The 21,523-nt window shown below is 35.7% G+C and overlaps 1 pseudogene; it reads left to right on the forward strand.

Moving 5' to 3' along the window:
* Positions 1-12,188: 12,188 nt before the first annotated feature.
* Positions 12,189-12,508, forward strand: LOC139081168 (small nuclear ribonucleoprotein G pseudogene; annotated as a pseudogene).
* The last annotated feature ends 9,015 nt before the right edge of the window (positions 12,509-21,523 follow it).

Below are 21,523 nucleotides of genomic sequence, written 5' to 3' on the forward strand. Positions count from 1 at the left end.
GGAAAGCGCTGGTCCAAGGTAAGCTATAGGAGTCTGAATGTAAAAACAGATAATCGCCAAAGCATACATGACAATAAAACTCTGACCCATAAAATCTCAGCAAACACCGGAAGCCAAAGAACAGGTTTATAGCCATTGGGCAAAAATAGTCAGAATTTGGTCAATGATTACCAGCTTCCCTAATTTTCTATAATAGCTTTATTGAGCTATAATTCTTTACCACACAATTGTGCCAATTTAAAATGTACCATTCAATGGTTTTCAGTATTTTCACAAACTTATGCAACCATCACCACAAAAAAATTTTAGAAAATTTCATCACCCCCAAAAGAAACCTCATACTATCAGCAGTCATTCTGCATTTCCCCTAACTTCCTCAGCCTTACACAAACACTTGTATACTTTCTGTCTCTGTGAATCTGCCTATTATGGACTTTACATATAAACAGAGTAATGTAATATGTGGTTTTCTGTAACTGATTTCTTATACTTAGCACGTTTTCGAGGTTCATCCATGTTGCAGCATGTAACGGCACTTAATTTTCTTTGTATTGGCAAATAATATTCCATTGTATGGATACGCCACATTTTGTTCATCCATTTATCAGTTGATAGACATTTGGGAAATTCTCACTTCTTGCTATTACGAAGAATGTTGTTCTTAACATCCATTTAAACGAAAAAGTACTCAACATCACTAGTTATCAGGGAAATGCAAATCAAAACCACAATGAGATAGCACTTATACCTGTTAGAATGGCTACTATCAAAAAGACAGGGATGAAAAATGCTGGAGAGAATGTCGGGAAAAGGGAACCCTTGTGTACTGTTGATGAGAATGCAAATTGATACAGCCACTATGGAAGACATTATAGAAGTTCCCTAAAAAATCAAAATAGCAATATCATATGATCCAGCAATTCCACTTCTGGATGTATATCTGAAGGAAACAAAATGTCTATCCCAAAGAGAATCTGCACCCTCATGTCCATTGTAGCATTGTTTACAAGAGCCAAGACATGGAAACCACCTGAATGTGCATCAACAATGAATGGATTGGAAAAATGTGATATATATCCACATAATATTCCATTACATATAATATTCCATTATATATAATGGATTTATATATATACTATATTATACATATTATATATATTATATATTAAATATATAATAGAATAGTATTGGAAATCTTGCTATTTGCAGTAACATGGGTAGACCTTGAGGGCATCATGCTAACTGAAATAAGTCAGACAGAGAAGGACAAATACTGTATGATCTCACTTATAAGTAGAATCTAAAAAAAAACAAACTCATAGAAACATAGATCAGACTTGTGGTTGTCAGAGGTGGAGGGTGGGGGCAGAAATGGGTAAAAGCAGTGAAAGGGCACAAACTTCCAGTCATAAGATAAATAAGTTCTGGAAATGTAATGTACAACATGATGACTATAGCTAAAAAAACTGTTTTGTACGTTTGGAAGTTGCTAGGAAGGTAGATCTTAAAGGTTTTCATCACAAGGAAAACAAATGTAACTGTGTGAGGTAATGGATGTTAAGTAAACTTACTAGGGTAATCATTTCACAATACATATATATATATCAAATCATTATGTTGTAACCTTAAATTTATGCAATGTTATATGTCAATTATATCTCAATAAAACTGGAAATTAAAAAAGTTAGAGACAGATGGAACAAATAAAGATGGGATAATTAATTAAAAATGTACAATAAAAAATAAAAGTTTTCCTGTGGACATATTTTTTAATTCTCTTTCTTATATACCTAGCAGTGGAATTGGTAGGTCAGGTGATCTGGCTCTCTTGAGGTTGATTCTCCTGACATAGTGAAACACAGATGGTCAAATTTATAACTATGGTCTCAGCCTCAACCCTGAACTCCAGTCTCACATATAAAACTGCCTGCTCGACTCCAAATGCTTATCCATCATTTCACATATGACATATCAAAAATAACTCTGTATTTTCTACCCCTTACTTGTAAACACCCACCCAGTATCCAAACTGCTACTCTAGTAGTTGAACTAAATGAATAGTATCATTATTCACCAGTTTCTCAGACCTACTTTTAAGAGCTACCCTTCATTCCTCTCTTTGGCTCACGCTCCACGTCTAATGTACTGTCAAATTTTGTTGGCTCTAACTTCATAATAAAGCCTAAATCTTACCAATACTTGCTTTGTCCACTGCTATTTTTCTTGTCCAAGCTAAAATTATTTGTTTATGGACTAGTATCATATCCTGTAAACTTTCAATCACGCTTGAATTTTCTTCACACGATATCCATAGTGATCTTTTTAAACCTTAAAATAGGTAATACCACTCCATTTCTAAAAATTATCCCATGGATTCCTGTGGTAACCAGAATAATGACATCCACATTATAATTCCCTAAGTCTGTGCATATGAAAGGTTACATGGCAAAGAGGAATTAAGGTAGAAGATGGAATTAAGATTGCTAATCAGTTGCTCTTAAGAAAGGGATATTATTTTGAATTATTTGTGTGAGCCCAATATAATCACAAGGGTCTTTAAAAGTAGAAGAGGGAGGCAGAAGAGAGAACTGGAGACATGCAGCATGAGTAGAACTGGCCTGATATTTCTGGCTTTGAGGGTAGAAGAAGAAAAATGGGAGGCCTCTAGAAGCTACACAAGGCAAGCAAATGGATTATTTTCTAGCACCACTAGAAGAAGTACACTATGCCAACACCTTGATCTTAACCCAGATAGATCAGTGTTGGACTTCTGATTCACAGAATCATAAAATAATGAATGTGCATTATTTTCAGCCACTACATTTTTGACAAGTTTTCACAGCAGCCATAGACACTAATAAACTTCTGATCATACTTTACCTGAAACTCAAAGTCAACATGCCTTTGAGATCCTACTTGACATGGCTACAGCTAACCTTTCAAGACTATTTCTGAGATGCTCAAGCTTGCTGAGTCTGTTCCAGCCACATTAGCCTTTTTGCTGTTTCTCAAAAAGGCCAAACTAAATCCCACTGATTATAATTCCTGTTCTCCAATCTTAGAGTAATCTTTTCTCAGATTGTCACATTGCTTGTTTAATCACAGCCTTCAATCTCTACTCAGCAACTAGCTAAGTCCAGACTATCATATCCAAAATGTTTCCCACATAGCTAGGTCGCCGTCTCTGTTCTTACTTACTCTACTTTTCTCCATAGATCTAAACTCTCCTTGAAAATAGATTATTTATTTGCTTGTTAAGCATTGTGCTACTTCAGAAGAAGGCATGCTTCCTAACAGCATACACTTTTTCTCTCTTGTTCACTACTATATCTCTGATACTAGAACAGTGCTTGACCCATGGTAAGCATTCAATATTTGTTAATGACTTGATTTACATATATTGTGAAATGATTACTACAATTAGTTTAGTTAACATCCACCATCTCATATAAATATCAAAAGAAGGGGAAAAAACCTTTTTTTTCCCTTATGATGAGAACTTTTAGCAGCTACTCTCTTAACTTTTAAATATACCATACAGCAGTGTTAACTATAATCATCATGTTGTGCATTATTTCCTCATGATTTATTCATCGTATAGCTGGAAGTTTCTACCTTTTGACCATCTTCATCCACTACCATCACCCCTGACTCTGCCTCTGATAACCAATAATTTGATCTATTTTTCTTTGAGTTTGAGTTTTGGGTTTTATTTTTTAGATTCCACATGTGAGATCATATAGCATTTGTCTTTCTCTGTTTGACTTATTTCATTTAGCATAATGCCCTCAAAGTCCATTGATGTGGTCACAAATGACAGAATTTCCTTCTTTTTATGGTTGAATAAGATTTCATTGTGTGTGTGTATATATATGTATATATATATAGTCTCACAACTTTATCTATTCACCCCACACTGGACACAGGTCATTTCTATGTCTTGGTTATCGTAAGTAATACTGCTATGAACATGGGGTCACAGATATCCCTTCCTGGCTGGGGCCCGCAGCTATACAGCTGTGGGTGGGGCTATGACTTAGCTCTCTTGGCGGGGGCGGCAGGCAGACCAGGCTCCAGACAGATCAGGCAAACTTGTGCCCCACTGAGTTCCCTGGTCAGACTGTGCCACGTCTTGGCCCTGGAGATGAGCAAAGCGCTGGTTGGGACTACTACTTGGGCTCTGCAGGTAGGAAATCGGTCTGCAAGATCCGAGCGCTGGTTGATGCAAACCTCACCCCCCTTTTCCATCAGAATCCGATTTCCAGTCGTCAAGCCCCGCAGATTCCCCCTCAAACCCCATGACCCAAGCCCTGAGTGGAGACTCCCAAGAAGTGACTTAAAACGGTGGGGGAGCTGGATGTCCACCCCGGGTTCTTTTTTCCCATTGGAAACACTGGGCTGAGGGCGTAGCGTTGGGCCGCCCAGTGGCCAATGCAATGCGGTGAGCGTATGGTCGGCCTCTTGCCCTTCTAATGCGTTCTGTTTTAGTCTCCCTGGTGCAGGCATGCTTCAGCCTCACCCCTCGTGTTCTAGGATTTTCTCAGTGGTGTCTTGTCCATGAATAGTTGTTAGTTGTTCTTGTGAGGGGAAGCAAAGTTGGACGACCTATGTCACCATCTTGGTGATGTCACTCTGTCGTCCGTATCTTAACACAGCGCTCAAGCTCTGTTTATCAATAAAATAATAACAATCATAAAGAAGAAAAAAAATCTGGTTTCTAATACATGGGATAGTAAAATGAGGGTCATATTCTCCTTTTTGTAAAAAGAACTAATGTGTTTTTGTTATCAAGTCCCCAGAAAAGAGGAAAGAAGAGTTTGATGAATGAGTTAGGTTAATGAATATGTCAGAGGACCTATGTTAGCAGTCCAGACTCTTATGAACCAGACAATTACTTTTCTTTCCGACCTTGTTTTCCCCATCTTTAAAACAAGTGGTTCAAGTAAAAACTAGTACAGTGGCTAAGAGCTGAGACTGCAAAACGATTGAGATCACATTTCAGTTCTACCATTTACTAGCTGTATGACAGGGGAAAGATAATTAACTTCTTTAAATCTCGGTGATCTCATCTCTCAAGGGACTTAATTATAGCATTTATCTCCTGGGGTTGCTGTGAGGATTAACTGTGATGAAGTATGTAACCGTTGGGCATATCGTCTGGTACTTAGTAAATTCTTAAACATGTTAGCTATCATTTTTTCACTAAGGTAGTAATAGTTTTAAAATTCTACTTCTTTGTGGATACAAGGAGAAGATAGAAGTCAAGTGAGAGGAGAGTATAAGGAAGAAAACTTTGAAAATAATGGTTGTTTTTACCTGTTACCAAATGGCTTTTGCACAGTACATTTAATAAAAATGTAAGAATTATCTTAATTTTGTCTCAGAACATCTAAAATCCCTCATAATTCTAAAGCGCAAGCTAAATCATTCTGAGATCCATTTATTTATATACTAAAATTAGTTTCTGTGTGGAGATGTATATTTTATATGTGCTATAATATTTCCAAGGGCCATAGAGATGTATAGGCAATAACACACTTTCCTGCCTTGATATAAGTCCCCTATATGACAGCATGGGCTGAAGATGATATAATGGAAAGAATATGGAAATTAACTCAATTTTAACAGACTTCTATAATTTTTACATAAATAAGATATTTAAATGAGTATTAAATGGATAAAATATACCAATAAACCATAATTCATAATGGTCATAATGTATTTGGAGGTAGAAAAATTTCACATATTAAAAAAAGATTTTTCATATTTAAATTCATATGCAGTTGTCTTGGGACAGTGTGTACAGAATGCACTTGTGCTTGAATAGCTCCATAAACCTCCTGCATATGACAAGAGGAAGGCAGCTACAGAGCGAACATTTCACACATATAGCATCAAAGTCAGTATCCTCTTTCTAGAACATTTCAATAAATTTCAAATCCACACAATATGTGTACATGGAAATAGAGTTGCATTGTGCAGGAGATAAAGCTGATTCCCTTTAGAGGAGATGGTCAATTATTTCAAATAAACATCAGGTCAAGTTAAGTGATACTATTCTTATTTGAAATGTACTTTGGGGTGGATCTTCACAGCTGACAATGTTTTCTCTCTCCTTCCCTGAGAGAAAATATTATTATCAGCTGTGAAGATAGATATAGATAGATAGATATGTTTGCTTTTGAATTGTTTAAGAAGAAACATGAACACTTAGGCTTTTTTATATAATTTTCCCATATCAAACTAGTATTCTTTATTTTTATCTTTATTTTCCTGCTAAGAAGTAATTGAAACCTAAGATCGTCTTCTCAAATAGTTGACTATCATATGATTATAACAGGAAATATCACCTTAAACATTCTCTACAGCATGAAGTCAGCGTCTAGATTTGGATAATATATAATACACACAAGATTTGAGGGAAAAAAGCAGCTTTGTATAGATGTCCGGGTGTCTGGTATTTCCCCAATTAGCTGCATGATGTTATCATTATTAATTTTATAACAGAACACTTTAGGAAAAATTCATGGTATGGTTGCTACCAGTCAAGAACAAGCCCACTGGAATAGAATTATATAGGCGAAATGATGTAAGATGAAATAAATCTTTCTGAATTGCCAACCAAATCCAATAAAGAATAAAATTCTTAAACTAGGGGCCACATAGCCAAAGGCTTTCCATGGCTATTTATATTACTCATAGGTACTAGAAATGTATGAAGCTTCCCAGCACGAGGTATTAGAAAGTGATAGTTAACATGGTTAATTACAGAGTATTCACCTTCCCTAAAAACATGCTCTCTTTTCTTATATTAAACTCAGCTGGCCACCCCAACCAGCACTGTGCTCAAGTCTGCCTGTGAGTCTGTAAGTTTGTGACACTCTGCTGTATACGACCAAGCATCATGCTTATAGATGCTTAAGATACGTATATTTACAAACTCACGTATAGGCAGATGCACTTTATGTATATAAATATAGTAATATAAAAATAATAGTTTACTTTTACAAGAGTTGCTGTCTCAGCTTCTAGGAAAGCAAACTGAAGACACACATATTATAGATATACACACATACATATATACATATAACACATATATACCATAATTTAGTATACATGATTATATGAATACTATGTTATAGTATATTTGTATATACATATAAATTATATACATATAGATAGTATATATACACACATATACAACATACATACACACTATACACATACTCTACACTATACTATACATACACATTTATACTATATTTTAATATATGTATAAATATAAACTATATACTTATATAGTATATATTTTTCTTTGGTATATATATATATACAGATATATATATATATTATTGTATACACATGTAAAGTTTATATGAGAGAGAGAGCCAGGGAAAGAGACGGGGTTTTCTGACAATAATTTATCAGGGAAATGCTCTTAGGAGAAAGAGAGCAATGAAAGCAAGATATGGCAGAACAAGAAAATTCAGAAAGGATATGGTCTCAGCTAGAGACTAGCTTTAGCTTGGTCCTTCAGAGTGCTCTGGAGAATAAATACCACCAAAGAATGTGCTCCCCTTTGAGGCAAGGGAACTAGCATTTTGTATTTTTGTGCCATTCAGTCATTCTTGGCTAGCAATGTTCCCAATGCAGAGGAGGGTGTTACCTTTTGGTTGAGGCTAGCAGTCTCATTTGGCCATGGGCAGGAAATGAAAAGCTGTGAACTGTTAGCAGCCAACACACACTCACACCATTTGGGGCACGAGTGCACCAACTACAAAAGGGGAATCTTGGTAGAGTGCCAACAGTATCCACTAAAATTTCATGTATCAGTTTATAAATGTTTCCACGCAATGAAAGTTATATCGCTATTTACTGAGTAAAATGAGTAATTTATCACCTTAAGAAGATAGTGTTGTATCCATAATAAAATGATGTTAAATTTGACTAAAATTGACTATCTAAAGAACTAAATTACTTATTTGACTTTTCACAGTTTTGGGTGCAAGTAATGAAAAAGACACATTTTATTTATTACACAATTAATACTACATTTATAGGATGAACAGAGAATTGATTAAATGCACGTCGATTACTGACTTTATAGCATGTTTATTAGAATTTTGTCTTAATTTGAGATTCCATACAAACTGCATTTGCAAAAGCAGTTTCCTTTATATACCTGTTGCATTATACATCTCAAAAGACCATAAGAAAACATACCAGTTAATAACAGTGGTCATTTTTTGGTTATGGAATTATAGGTTATCTTTACTTTCTTCTTTAGATCTATTTTAATGTTATCTATAATGAGTACCTATTATACTTATATTAAAAAAACAACTTCTGAATGTGGGGCACCATTTTTTTAAACACCAACTCTGTTCAGGAAATGATGGCACTCAACATTAGTATATATGTCCTTGATAATTGTGCACACAGTTTTGCTCATAGACTGAGCTTTACTTTGTAGACGAGAGACTAAAATAGTAATTATCCGTAGCATCAAATGAGATACGGGTATTGTTTTAAATATAATTTCAGGGGCTAGCCAATGGCATAGTGGTTGAGTTTGCATGCTCTGCTTCAGTGGCCCCGGGTTCACGGGTTCACATCCTGGGCGCACCACTTGTCAAGCTGGACCTAGCACCACTTGTCAAGCCTCGCTGTGGCTGTGGTGGCATCCCACATAAAATAGAGGAAGATTGACACAGATGTTAGCTCAGTGGCAGTCTTCCTCAAGCAAAAAGAGGAAGATTGGCAACAGATGTTAGCTCAGGGCCAATCTTCCTTACAAAAAAATAAATAAATAAAAATAATTTCAGTTTTCCAAATAATCCAGTATTACCCCAAATAGTGATTACATATGAGTTAGACAAAGATCAGTACAAAATCAGTCAGCATTACAGTAGAATTTTCTCAACGTTTCTAATAAAAGTGACCTTCATTCATACACCAAAAGTTTTTTTTGTGGATTGTGGTATAAATCAAGGAGTACTTCTCAGTTAATTGTGGGCTCTAAATCTCTTGTGGGCATTGCCCTCTGCCCTATTTCATAGTTCCCCAGGATAATGTCCTATGGGTAGTAGTCACTTCCAGATATAGTTTGAATGTCGAAGAGCTTCCTATAAAGCACTCCATGGACATCAGAGCCATGAGTAGTGGATATATGAGCCCACCAAATAACCCCTAAACTGATGTTGGTTTCTGTTTGCCAAGTATTTTTAACCTAAGTTATTGCCCTCCATCCACAAAAACATGATCTGTGGGCATTATAGACAAGTCAGGCGCACAGTAGATATTTTATGTCCATCTATCTGGGTACCCTTGGCAACAGTTCATCATCTAGATTAATAGTTACATGGTGATCTATAGTTCTGTATTTGAAGAAAGCCATTTTTGTGCCTGTAAAAATGTATGGTTCCTCTGCACATGGGAGGCCACAGGAATCCTATGTAATACCTATTACCTATAAAATGAAAAGCAATACAAAGCGACATTCCAAGAATCATACCAAATGTTCATCCGTGGAATGATGACTTCGGATTGAATGCTCCTTAAATCTGCTGGGACCATGCTAGACCTATCGCTTCAAAGAAAGGAGAATCTTGTTACATTATTTCACTCATAGGAGCATCTGTAAATATAGCTAAGAGATAATATCGTTCTGTTGCTCTTAGCCTCTCATGAGGCAACAAGGTTATGTTAGCTTTTCCTTTTTTACATTATCCATTTATTAGCTCCCTTTCTATCAGCAATTACTTCCCTTTCTTTTTCTTTTTTAGGTTTTTTTTTTTTTTTGAGGAAGATTAACCCTGAGCTAACAGCTGCTGCCAATCCTCTTCCTTTTTGCTGACGAAGACTGGCCCTGAGCTAACATCTGTGCCCATCTTCCTCTATTTTATATGTGGGACGCCTGCCACGGCATGGCTTGACAAACCATGTCTAGGTCCACACCTGGGATCTGAACTGGTGGCCCCCGGGCTGCTGAAGCAGAAGGTGGGAACTTAACCACTGTGACACCAGGCCAGCCCCCATTACTTTCCTTTCTTTCTAATTGTCATTAATTTTCACCCAGATCCTCCCCCTGGATGTGGAATATCAGGTTCAGCCAGAGGAATGACCCCTAGCATCAGCAGTGATATGAGTCTGACCAAGGCTTACCCCTTTTGAACATTCTTAGTCAAATGGAGTAGGGTTGTATAAGCTGATAGGACTGCCTCATTCACTGGATAAGAATGAGGCATAAACTATTAATCCCAGCTGAGACTGGTGAGAAGAAAAAAAAAATACCCATCCCATCGCTCCCTTAGAAATTCAAATACCAAGATTTAGATGTATTGTTCTGGTGTCATGTTTAGCAATTGATCCTTTCTTCAATTATATTCTCGAATATAATTCAAGTCATAATTCTAAGGAACAGAGAAAAATTTGTTTTTTTAATCAATAACAAATAATCAGTAAAACAGAAATATCTGAAAAAATACGCAAATGCTTGGAAACTAAATAACATGTTTTAATAACTCAGGGGCCAAACAAAGACATCATAAGGAAAATTTTAAATATTTTAAGCTGAATAAAATATAAAACTCTATGCATCGTAATTTAAAGGACACTGTTAAAGCAGTGTTTAGATGAATATTTATACCACTAAATGTTTATTTTAGAAAAGAAAAAAGGGCTCTATAATCAATGGTCTGAGCTTCAATCTTAAGAAACAAGAAAGAGAAGAGCAAGTTGATGTGTGTGTGTGTGTGTGTGTGTATGCATATATTTACAGGAGCCCTGTGAGGTTACACAATTAGGACCAAATGTGGCCAGAGAGCCATAGAAGAAGAAGCCTAAAATTATGAGACTTGGGGAGTTTCTATAGGGTGGCTGTCACTTGAGCCCATCCTGCCCTCCAGAGAGAGACAGGGACCTATACTTTGGACGAAAAAGACATTTCTGGAGAGAGGGAAAATGAGATCTCTCCAGGTAGATAAGTCTCTAAATCTTCCCAGAGCTATTAAATATTTCTATCATTCAAGGCAGATTTGTCATTCAATCATCCTTTAACAAAGTTTGCCAATTCTCTTTGATCAAAAAACCTTGGCCGTGCAGAAATGAAAAAATATTCACCAAGTATTATCTCCCAAATTTCTACTCCTACTCTTTGGAAAGTCTTGTTGAAGGCAATTTTTTTTCGTGCGTATCTCATTCCATTGGCTATTCTAATTCATTGGCTGGAGTCAAAATCCATTTGATTTTTCTTATGCAACGCTTAATTAAGGCTGTTGTCAGCATGGCTCCAGACCACAGAATGAAACACCTGCAGCATTTACTTCAGCTGTGCTCCTCACCCCGCAGAAGCCTAGATTGACCCTGTGAAACAAATCCCGAAAACTGTTGGAGTCTACCGTAGAAAATTAGGAGACTATCTCCATAAGTTTCTCTATTTATTTTTTCACCTGCTCTGAGGCATTAATCAGGAAAAGCAGGATGGACTCATGTAAATTTCACCTTGTACAACGAGGTGGAAATCTAGGGCAGTTCCATCATCCATTATAACTCTGGCCAGTGCTTTCAGGCTGACTTGAATGCTTTCAAAGACCAAGGTGGTATTGTTGATCACTTCAGCTAAAGTCAAGGGAAAATTTCTTACAAGAATATTTAATTGAAATGTGTGGGGGTCACTTATATTCACCCCTGAAGTGAAAATCAATGTTTTTTCAAGACAGGCAATTAATGGCATGCTTGAATATAAGTAAAATTCTGAGGGCACGCATGGTGCCTCTTTAAACCACTAATATTTTCAATTGCCTCCTCTCTCCTGTTAAAAGTGAGACTTATATCAATCAGACAGAATGGGTTGACAGTGCCTCCCTATCATGAAGAGGATGTGACCATTGGTTGACCCACAAACTGGATCCAGGCAGTCAGAGGCTCCTTACCCCATCCCTTGTCTTTGGAATGTGTGTTCTCCCACTGTTCCTGTACTAGGAGCTGCTTGAAGGATGCAGCCTTGAGAGAGTAACGTGTTGTTGAGACCATCTGGACTGTATATGTGACTGAATCCCATTAAGGCCTCTATATAAACTCTTATCATGCTGGTGGGCGGGTGTGGAGATCTAGGAATCTTGTGGCCACCCAAGACAAGCCTCGTGTATAAGTGCTCTTGCTTATTAAAACTGCCACCTACTGGTGACGGAGGCCGCAAATTGCGTTTGGAGGCATCTCTGAGCTTGCTGAGAAGACATCATGAACAAAGCTCAGCCTCCTGAGTTGAAAAAATTTATGGACAAGAAGTTATCATTGAAATTACATGGTGGCAGACATGTCCAGGGAATATTGCGGGGATTTGATCCCTTTGTGAATCTTGTGATAGACGAATGTGTGGAGATGACAACTAGTGGACAACAGAACAATATTGGAATGGTGGTAATACAAAGAAATGGTATCATCATGTTAGAAGCCTTGGAACGAGTATAAACGATGGCTGTGTTCCCAGAGAAATCAACTCCTTCCACATGTCCCCGCTCCACAGCACCTGTTTTACTCCAATGTACATTTTCGTATTAAATTTTTTTGTTAAATAAACTTTTGTAATAGTCAAAAATACTTTCTCAGATGTTCTGAGCATAGAAAATAGAACATTAGCCCTTATTCTAATTTTTTCTAACATGAACTTATTCCTGCTTGAGACCAATTAGTTCAAAAGTTTTTATGTATTAATATAGAAGAGTCTGATTAAATGTGAAACATGGCAAAAGAAAAAACAAAAAAAAGGAAAAACTGCCAGCTACCAATCTGGAGTGGTCTGCCTCTTTCTTTGGTCTCTCCTTGCTCTTCGTGTAAGAGGGCGAGTTTTGAATTTCACCCAAGGAACTCCCAAGGTTGTGCACCAACACCTCTACTTGGCCTGAAACAGGGTCTCCCATGGAGCCTCCCATGTTTTGCCAACTGGCATGCCTTAGGCTCACCAGTTCTCTCCTAATAATTGAATGCAATCATTGTTTGCAGAGTAACTGGACAGTCAGTTTGATCGGTCCTGGTTGTCTAGAACACCAAATTATCCACCTCAGAATTAGGTGTGGATGACATTCAGTGGTGTTTTGCGTGGAAAGTGAATGAGTTCAGGTCATCCTCTGCTGTCTTGTGGTTGGAGCCATCTGGTGGGGGATGGAAGATTCTGAAGTCAGATAACTGACTTCAGAATATACATTCAAAGGTTGTCACAACATATTGGGAGAGCTTCACCAGGGTGTTTTCCTTTGGGAGGAAGACAGTTCTGAAAGTTCTGCCTAATGCCTCACCCAGCCATACTTCCTAGAGTCTAAAGTTCTCTCCCCTAGTACCAGAATTTTTTGTTCTACCACCACTGTCACCAAATCTGTTTGTCTCATTTCAGTACCTATAACTTCAGCGTTTTTCCTAATACCCTCTATTCTCAACCAGGTCTTTGGTCTGGAAATGTCAAGTGCAAGAGTGCAAAAGCATGTGCATGAAAAAGAATTTTCATAAAATTACCCAGAATTAAGTTTGAATCTCCTAGATACCTTTCTCAAAGGCTGACACTTGGAAGATGTGCCAATCTGTCTGAACAGTGGTTGTTGTTAGTAAAAATAACGATCCATCATGCCCAGGAATGGTCAAGGCAGAATCCTGAATTTACAAATTTTCAAAATAGTTTTATAAAACTCTTACCAATCTCCACCCCTTTTGTCCTGATAATTACACAAGAAACAGCCTGAAGAATACAATGGCTGTCTGAATGCAGCTGCATTTAATGATCAAACTACTTTGCTAATGTGTGTGGACCAGGAGGAGATACGGGAACACAGACCATCTGCTTATTATTGAGTAGCTTCTGCCATAAAAGGGGAAAAAATGTCAAACTACAAATAGTAAAGTCAAAGGCAGAACACAGATCTGGCGATGAGGCTGAAATAGCTGTGGCGAACATCATTGGGTTTCAGATAGCTAAACAGTAGTGCAATGGGCCCAGGCATTTAGGGAGTCTTCTGTGAGTCAAGGACCTCAAAAAAGCCAGCATCTTTGGCCCTGCTTCAGGCAGTGGACTGGAAGAAAACTTTCTTTCACAGTAATAGCTACCAGTTTCTCATATAAAACTGTAAAGCCGAGAGGTCTTTGTTGCCAAGCCAGCTGCATTCCTCAATATGCCATTTCCATTTGACAAGTAAGGTTTTTTGACCCTTTGCCATCTTGTCAGTTGGAGAATGCAAGTTAATTTATCTGAGAAATGGACACATTAATCAAGAGAATCACCAGGCCTCTATGCATTCAGTTTCAACAATAGCTCAATAGCAAGCGAACAGCAGATTTTCAAAAGGATGTATCAAGTAGCGGTATGAAAGTCCTAACTCCAAAACCTGCGTAGGGTTCCTTCAATTGGAGGCTGCCTCCCTTTGCATGCTGTCTCCTTTGGCCAAAGGCTCCTTATTGCAAGTTATTGCTTATTGCAAAAATCATCAGTCGCAGAGACTTGTGCTGTCTCCAGTATCCAAGGAGTGCAATAAGGTCCGGGGCCTCCTTTTTGTTAAAGGGCAAAAAAGCAACTTTTCTTTTCTGTAACATCAAGCAACCACTGGTGGCAAATGGTGGGGGAATTTGTCCCCTACACTTATCTATCTGTACTTTTTCCCTGATTAGGGTGATCCCACTGGCACTTGTGAAATGGTGAATTAAAAACATAAAACAGATCAACTCCTAAGCAACAGAAACAGTACATGAAATCAGGCCAAAAGACTACACTCACAGGGTAATTTTAACCTTTTTAGATTATTCCTTGCAAGATTTGCTCTAACTCGAGCAATTGAGTCCCGCATGCCAATTTTCCCCAAATTGATCTATAGATTCAATGCAATGCTGTTCGAAATTCCAACTTGATTTCTGTAGACACTGACAAGCGTATTCTAAAACTTATATGAAAATAAAAAACCTAGAAAAGTCAGATAGTTTTGAAACAGGAGAAACAAAGTTGTAGTACTTGTATTGCCAGATTTCTAGCTATTTTAGAGCTAGCTGAATCAAAAAAGTGAGGCATTAGCTTAAAGATAGAAACATACATAAATGAAAGGGAAGAGAGTGTTCAGAAGTATACGCATGTACAAATGGTGAATTGATTTTGACAAAAGTGCCAAGAGCAATCTCATGGGGAAAAGATTATCTTTGCAAAGTCATACTGGGACCACTGGATAGACATGTACAAAAAAATAAATAAATAAACTTTGAGTTTTCCCTAACACTACTTACAAAATTTATTCAAAATGGATCATAGACTGAAATGTAATGGGAAAAAATATAAAAATTTTAAAATAAAACATAGACAATTTTAGTAATCTTGGGTTTTGCAAATTTATGTTAAAATGACACTTAAATCATGAATGTCCACACAAAGACTTTTATACAAGTGTTCATGGCAGGTTTATTTGTAGTAGCCAAAAACTGGAAATAGTATGTTTCCATCAACGAGTGAATGGATGAACAAATTGTGCTATATCCACACAATCACATACTTATCAGCAATGAAAAGGAAGGTGCTACCAATGCAAGCAACTATATGGATGGCTCTCCAAATATTTTTCTGAGTGAGGAAAGTCAGAGAAAAGAATTACGTATTGTATGATTACATTTAAAGAAAATTCTAGAAAATTCAAACTAATCTGTGATAACAGAAAGAACAGAAGCAGCTGCTAGTTGATGGAGGGGGGGTTAGGGGATGCAAGTGGATGTATTACATAGCGTTAAGATTTCTCAGCAGCGACACTGTTGGCATTTAGACTGGATAATTTATGGCTGTGGGAGCCTATCTTGTGTACTGTAGGAGATTTAGCAGCATTTTTGACCTCTACTCAGTAGATGTCAGTAGCACACCCCCTCTCCCAGTTGTGACAACAAAAAAACTGTCTCCAAATGTTACCAAATGTTTCTTAGTGTTCTAGTTAAGCTTAGGTGTAAAGGTTATACTAGTGACATAAAATGAATATGGGACTTTTTGTCGTTCTAAGGAAGTATTTGTGTAAGATTGAATTATTTGTGCCTTGAATGTTTCTCATAATTCATCAGTAAAGTTTCTATGTTGCAAAATGGTTTATGACAAATTTAGTCTTTCAATAGTTTTAGAACTACTCAGGTTTTCTCTTTTTTTTTGCTTGCCTTAGATTTGGTAACATATTTTCTAGGAATTTGTTGTCTACATTTCTTAACTTGATGGCATAAAGTATTTCATAATATCCATTTATTTTTTTAATAACTACATCATATATAGTTATATCTGCATTTTATTCCCAATAGTTAACAGTTGTGTCTCCTAGTTTTTCAGTCTTCACAGAGATCGCTCAGTTTTGTTAGTCAGTTGTTTCAGAGAACCAACTTTTGGCTGGCGTATTCCTCTCTATTGTATGTTTACTTTCTATTTTAAACTATCCGTGCTTATCTTTATTTTTTTCTTCTATTCATCATATCTGGTGTTATTTTGCTGATTTTTGAAAAAAACCTTTTTAGAATGGGTGCTTATGTAGTGGATTTTTAGTCTATGTCTATGTATAACACATATATACATATAATGTATATGTATAAATGTATGCATATTTTTATATGTTGAATTTTTGTTATTCTTTATTTACAAGTATTTTCTAATTCCAATGATGCTTTCCATTGATTCATAATTTATTACAATGTATTTTCCAGCTCTGAGCATACGAGAACTTTGTAAAAGTCTTTCTAAAATGATTTCCAGCTCAACTGACTTAGGGCAAGGAAACATTCTCTATCCATTTTCAGTCCTTTGAAATGCGTTGAGACTTGCACATAGGTCCAAGTATTTGATAAATTTTTACATGCTCCTAATGAATATTATTCTGCACTTGGGTGAAGTTTTATACGTATGTTCATTTGGTAAAAATTTTAAAGCGTGTTGCCCAAATCTTTTACATCATTTCGAATGTTTTATCTACTTTTCTTTTACCAATTACTAGAAGAGTGAGATAATAAATCTCCCACTATGATTGCAGATTTGTCTATTTCTTCTTACAATTATATCATTTTGCAAAAGGCCTGAAGCATAAATAAGCTTGTCCTATTTCACGATTAGAAAGAATGCCAATAGGATTTGTGTACATCTAACAATGGGTGGGTAGTTAGTGATAGGCTGTGATGTTGGAAAAGTTTCCAGGGCCTACCTAAATTGCATAAGGATTTAAATATAAAATCTGTATTATCTCATCCATGGTGAGTTGTTCAGATTTTATTCTAATTTATGCAGTGGAAAAGTCTGTGGTATTTTCATTAGGGAAGTCATAGTATAATTTATCTTTTTAAATAATCACCACCCAAGTCTTCATCATTAATCTCCACTGTTATTTTAAAATCTTCTAAATATTTTCCCTGCCTCCAATTTTCGGCCTTCCGTTTCTGTATAAAGTGTACAGTTAAATGATTTTTATCTATGTGCAAATACATATGCATCTGTGCAATTAATATTAAGATCAAGATATAAAATATCTCCTGCACTTAAGAAGGCCCCCTCCTGCTTTTCCATATCAATATATCCCAATGGCGGCTGCTTTTATTACATCTATCTTCATAGGTTAGGTTTGACTGTTTTTGTATTACACATAAATAATTTAATAAAATATATGCTCCTCTGTACCTCTCTTCATTTGCTTATCTGTAAATCTGTGAGATTCATCTAATTTGTTGTGTGTAGGAGCAATTTGTTCCGCCTTATTCCTGGTAGTATACTGTTAAGTTTATATACAAACATTTATTCATTCCAATATTGGTGAGCATTTGAGTGTTTCCAGTTTTTTGCTATTATAATCAAAGCTGCTAGCAATATTCTTGTAAATATTTCTATCACAAAGTACACTCATTTCTTGTGGATACATGTTTATGAATTGAATTGTGAGATCATAGTATATATGCATGTTTAGCTTTACTAAATATTACTAGAACATATTTCCAAAGTAGATGCGCAATTTGCATTCCCACTACAACATAAAAAGAGTTATAAACTTTGCACATCATGGCCAATCACATTAAATTTTCACACTTTTCAATTTTAGCTATTATGGTGGATGTGTACTGGTGTCTCATTGTGTCTTTAATTTACATTTCCCTGACAATTAATGCTGTTGAACACCTTTTTATATGCTGTTGGACTTTAGATATACTCTTTTGTGAAATGCTTTACAAATATTTTATCTATTTTGCCCAGTGTTGTGCTTTGATAAAGTCCAATTTATCAAATGCTTCTTTTATAGTTCTTTGTAAAGAAATATTTACTTCCTGCAAATATGCGAAATTATTCTCCTATGTTGAAAAACTTGATTGTTTTACCTTTCATGTTTAGCTGTATGGTCCACCTTGAATTAATTTTTGTGGATGGTGTAAGCAGGAGTTAAGCTTACCATCTTTAAATATGGACATCATATTGCTTCATCAAAAGTTATTCAAAAGGCTGATATACCAATTGAATTACAGAGGAGAGTTTGTTGATAATGAGGTGAGAGATTATGTATGTCTCTATAGGGGCTCTTTATTTTCTTTCAATTCTATTCTTAAATATCTGTGCTTATCCATATTATTTTCTTCTTACCATATCTAAGTTTATGTTGCTGATGTTTTAAAATATTTCTAGAGTGAATGCTCATATAACGAATTTTGGTCTACTCTGTCTTGAGTCAATTCTAGAGTGTCTTAAGTACTGTAGCTTTATAAGATGTAGTATCAAGTCCTGTATATAGTATTAATCTTGTTTTTCTTTTGTTGCTTGTTTTGTTGTTTTTTTACCTAGATTTCTTTGGCTACCACATACTTTGCAGTTTCACAGAAATGTTGAAATTGACTTGTAAATTTCTGCGCCCAAAGTGATGGCGTTTTATTTGGCAGTGCATTTAACCTATAGATCAATATGCAATCTACTAATAAAAGTTCGTGGATAACTTTCAATTATTTAGTCTAAAATTTCTCTCACCTATATTATGTAGTGAGAAAGTTTGGCACATATTTCATTATATTTGTTCCTGGGTTCTTATCATTATTGTTTATGCTGTTATATATACTATTTTAAATTTTAATTGTCTAATTATTGCCTGCTTATATAGAGAAACAACTTACTATTTTATGTAGATCTTGTGTCTGGTGAACTTGCTGACTTCAGTTTTAATTCTCTTATTTTTGTATATTATTTTTTGACATTCTATGTACACAATCAAGTCATCTGCCAATAAGGAGAATTTTACTTCTTTTCTTTCAATCTTGGTGGATGCATGCTTTTCTTTCTTCTTGCCTTATTGTGCTAGCTGTACTTCCAATATGTAGTTGAATAAAAGTGTTAGTGGGAATCCTTATTCTCCCCAACTCAGGCGGAAACCATTTGATATTTCACAATTAAGTATGATGCTAGCTGAAAGACTTTTGGATACGCCATTCATTCTGTCCTTCTATTCCTACTTTTTGAGATTCCTCTCACAACTGTTATCATCATTAGCATCCCCATGATCATTTGGTTTAAAGAGTTCATATTCAGTCTTATTTACCCTTTCTGTGCACTTTATTCCTTTCTAAAGTTTCATGTTCCCATATAGGATAATTTTCCTTCATGCTGCATAATTTTTAATATTCTTTTGGTCCAGTTTTGTTGTAGGCACATTCCTTCAGCCTTTTTTTTTTCCTGAAAACATTATTTGGCATTCATTTTGAAGAATGTTTGTGCTCAGCATGGGCTTTTTTGTTGGAGGACTTTCTATTGTGCCTCTTTAAAGTTGTCATCCCATCCTGTTTGTTTATATAGTTTCTCTTTAAAAGTCAGAGTTCTGTCTTGTTTTTCTTCCTTTGAGAGTATATATATATGTTTTTGCCTAAGGCTACTTTGACCTAGTTTTCAGCAGTTTTATTATAATGTCCTTAGTACTGGTTTTCTTGCCTTTATCCTAGTGGCATTATATAGGCCTTTTGGATATATCGATGCATCTCATCAGTCTTTTAAAACTTTCAGCCTTTATTACTGCAAATATTGCTTCAAGCCCGTGGTCTAGCTCTCCTCTTTCTAGGAGTCTTTATTCACACATGAGAGAGATTTTTTACTGTCTCACAGGTCTTTTATATTTTTTCTCTATTTTTCATATTTGTTTTGTTTTGTTTCCTCTGTGAATCATTATGTTTACTTTCTACTGACCTACCTTTCAGCTTACTGAATCTCTGAAACTTAATATTTTTGAATTTTATGTTTTAGTTTTTGTTGTTTTTCAATTCTAGAAATTCCATTTGAGCCAGTCATGTACTCTAATTCTGTTAGCGATTTTCATCTGCTCATCAATTTTGTCTATTTTTTCTTCTTTTTTAATTAACATATGAATTATAATTGTTTTGAAGCTTTTCTAGTCACTATAATATTTGAAATATATATATTTGGAAAATACTTGTGATTGATTTCAGTTAAATAAGATACATATGGGTATGTATTTAAATAAGAAATATTTAAGTATATATATTTTTAATTGATTTTTTCTCCTAATTATTGCTTACTTTTGCCTTTATCTTCATATTATTATTACTTTTATTTTATGGCAGACTTTGAGGATTATATGTTGTAGAGGCTTCAGTTTGTTATCTTCCCCTAAAGCATGTTAAGTGTTTAAGTTTTGTTCTGCAGGAAGTTAAATTACAAGCAAACACCTTAATCCTATAGAGACTTTGTTATGCTAGTTCTATTTCTGTTTGGTCCTTAGTCCAAAAGAATAGTGTGCCTTTTAAGTGTGTGTTTATTAGTCTTTTCCATGTTATCAGGTGACACCTCAGTGTTTTAACCAGTGTCTGTCCACAATAGCTGGGTCTGATATACAACTTCCATCTTTCCAGAATTGTGTGGCCTCTGGAACCTCTGCTTAGTAATGTAGCCCCTCGGTTGCTAGTTGCTTCTAGGCCTCTTAGAGTGTTACTCTTTACACATACTATTACATATTTGGGCACGAGCTTGAAGGAAAGTTTTTACATGACATTTGTCATTCATATGCTTATTTGTCATCGGTACATCTCCTTTGGTGAAGTGTCTCTTCAGATCGTTTGCCCGGATTTTAATTGGGTGTTTTGATTTCTTATTGTTGAGTTTTAAGTTTTTTGTATGTTTTGTATACCAGTCCTCTGTCAGATAAATGTCCCGCAAAATTTTCTCTCACTCTGTGGCTTGTCTTTTTATACTCTTAACAGTGTCTTTTACAGAGCAGAAGTTTTTTAATTTTCATGAAATCCAACCTACCATTTTTTTCTTTCATGGATAGTGCTTTTGGTTTTTAATGTAAAAATCATCACCAAAGCCAAGGTGACCTAGATTTTCTCCTATGTTATCTTCTAGTAGTTTTATTGCTTTACATTTTACATTTAGGTCTATAATCACCTTTTAGTTACTTTTCATGGAATTGTATAAGATATGTGTCTGGATTTTTTCTTTTTTTTTTTTTTTTTTGCATAAGGACGTCCAATTGTTTCAGTAGCATTTGTTGAAAAGACTCCTTTCTTT

This window comes from Equus przewalskii, chromosome X (assembly GCF_037783145.1).
Source record: "Equus przewalskii isolate Varuska chromosome X, EquPr2, whole genome shotgun sequence".
Taxonomy (NCBI): Eukaryota; Metazoa; Chordata; class Mammalia; order Perissodactyla; family Equidae; genus Equus; species Equus przewalskii.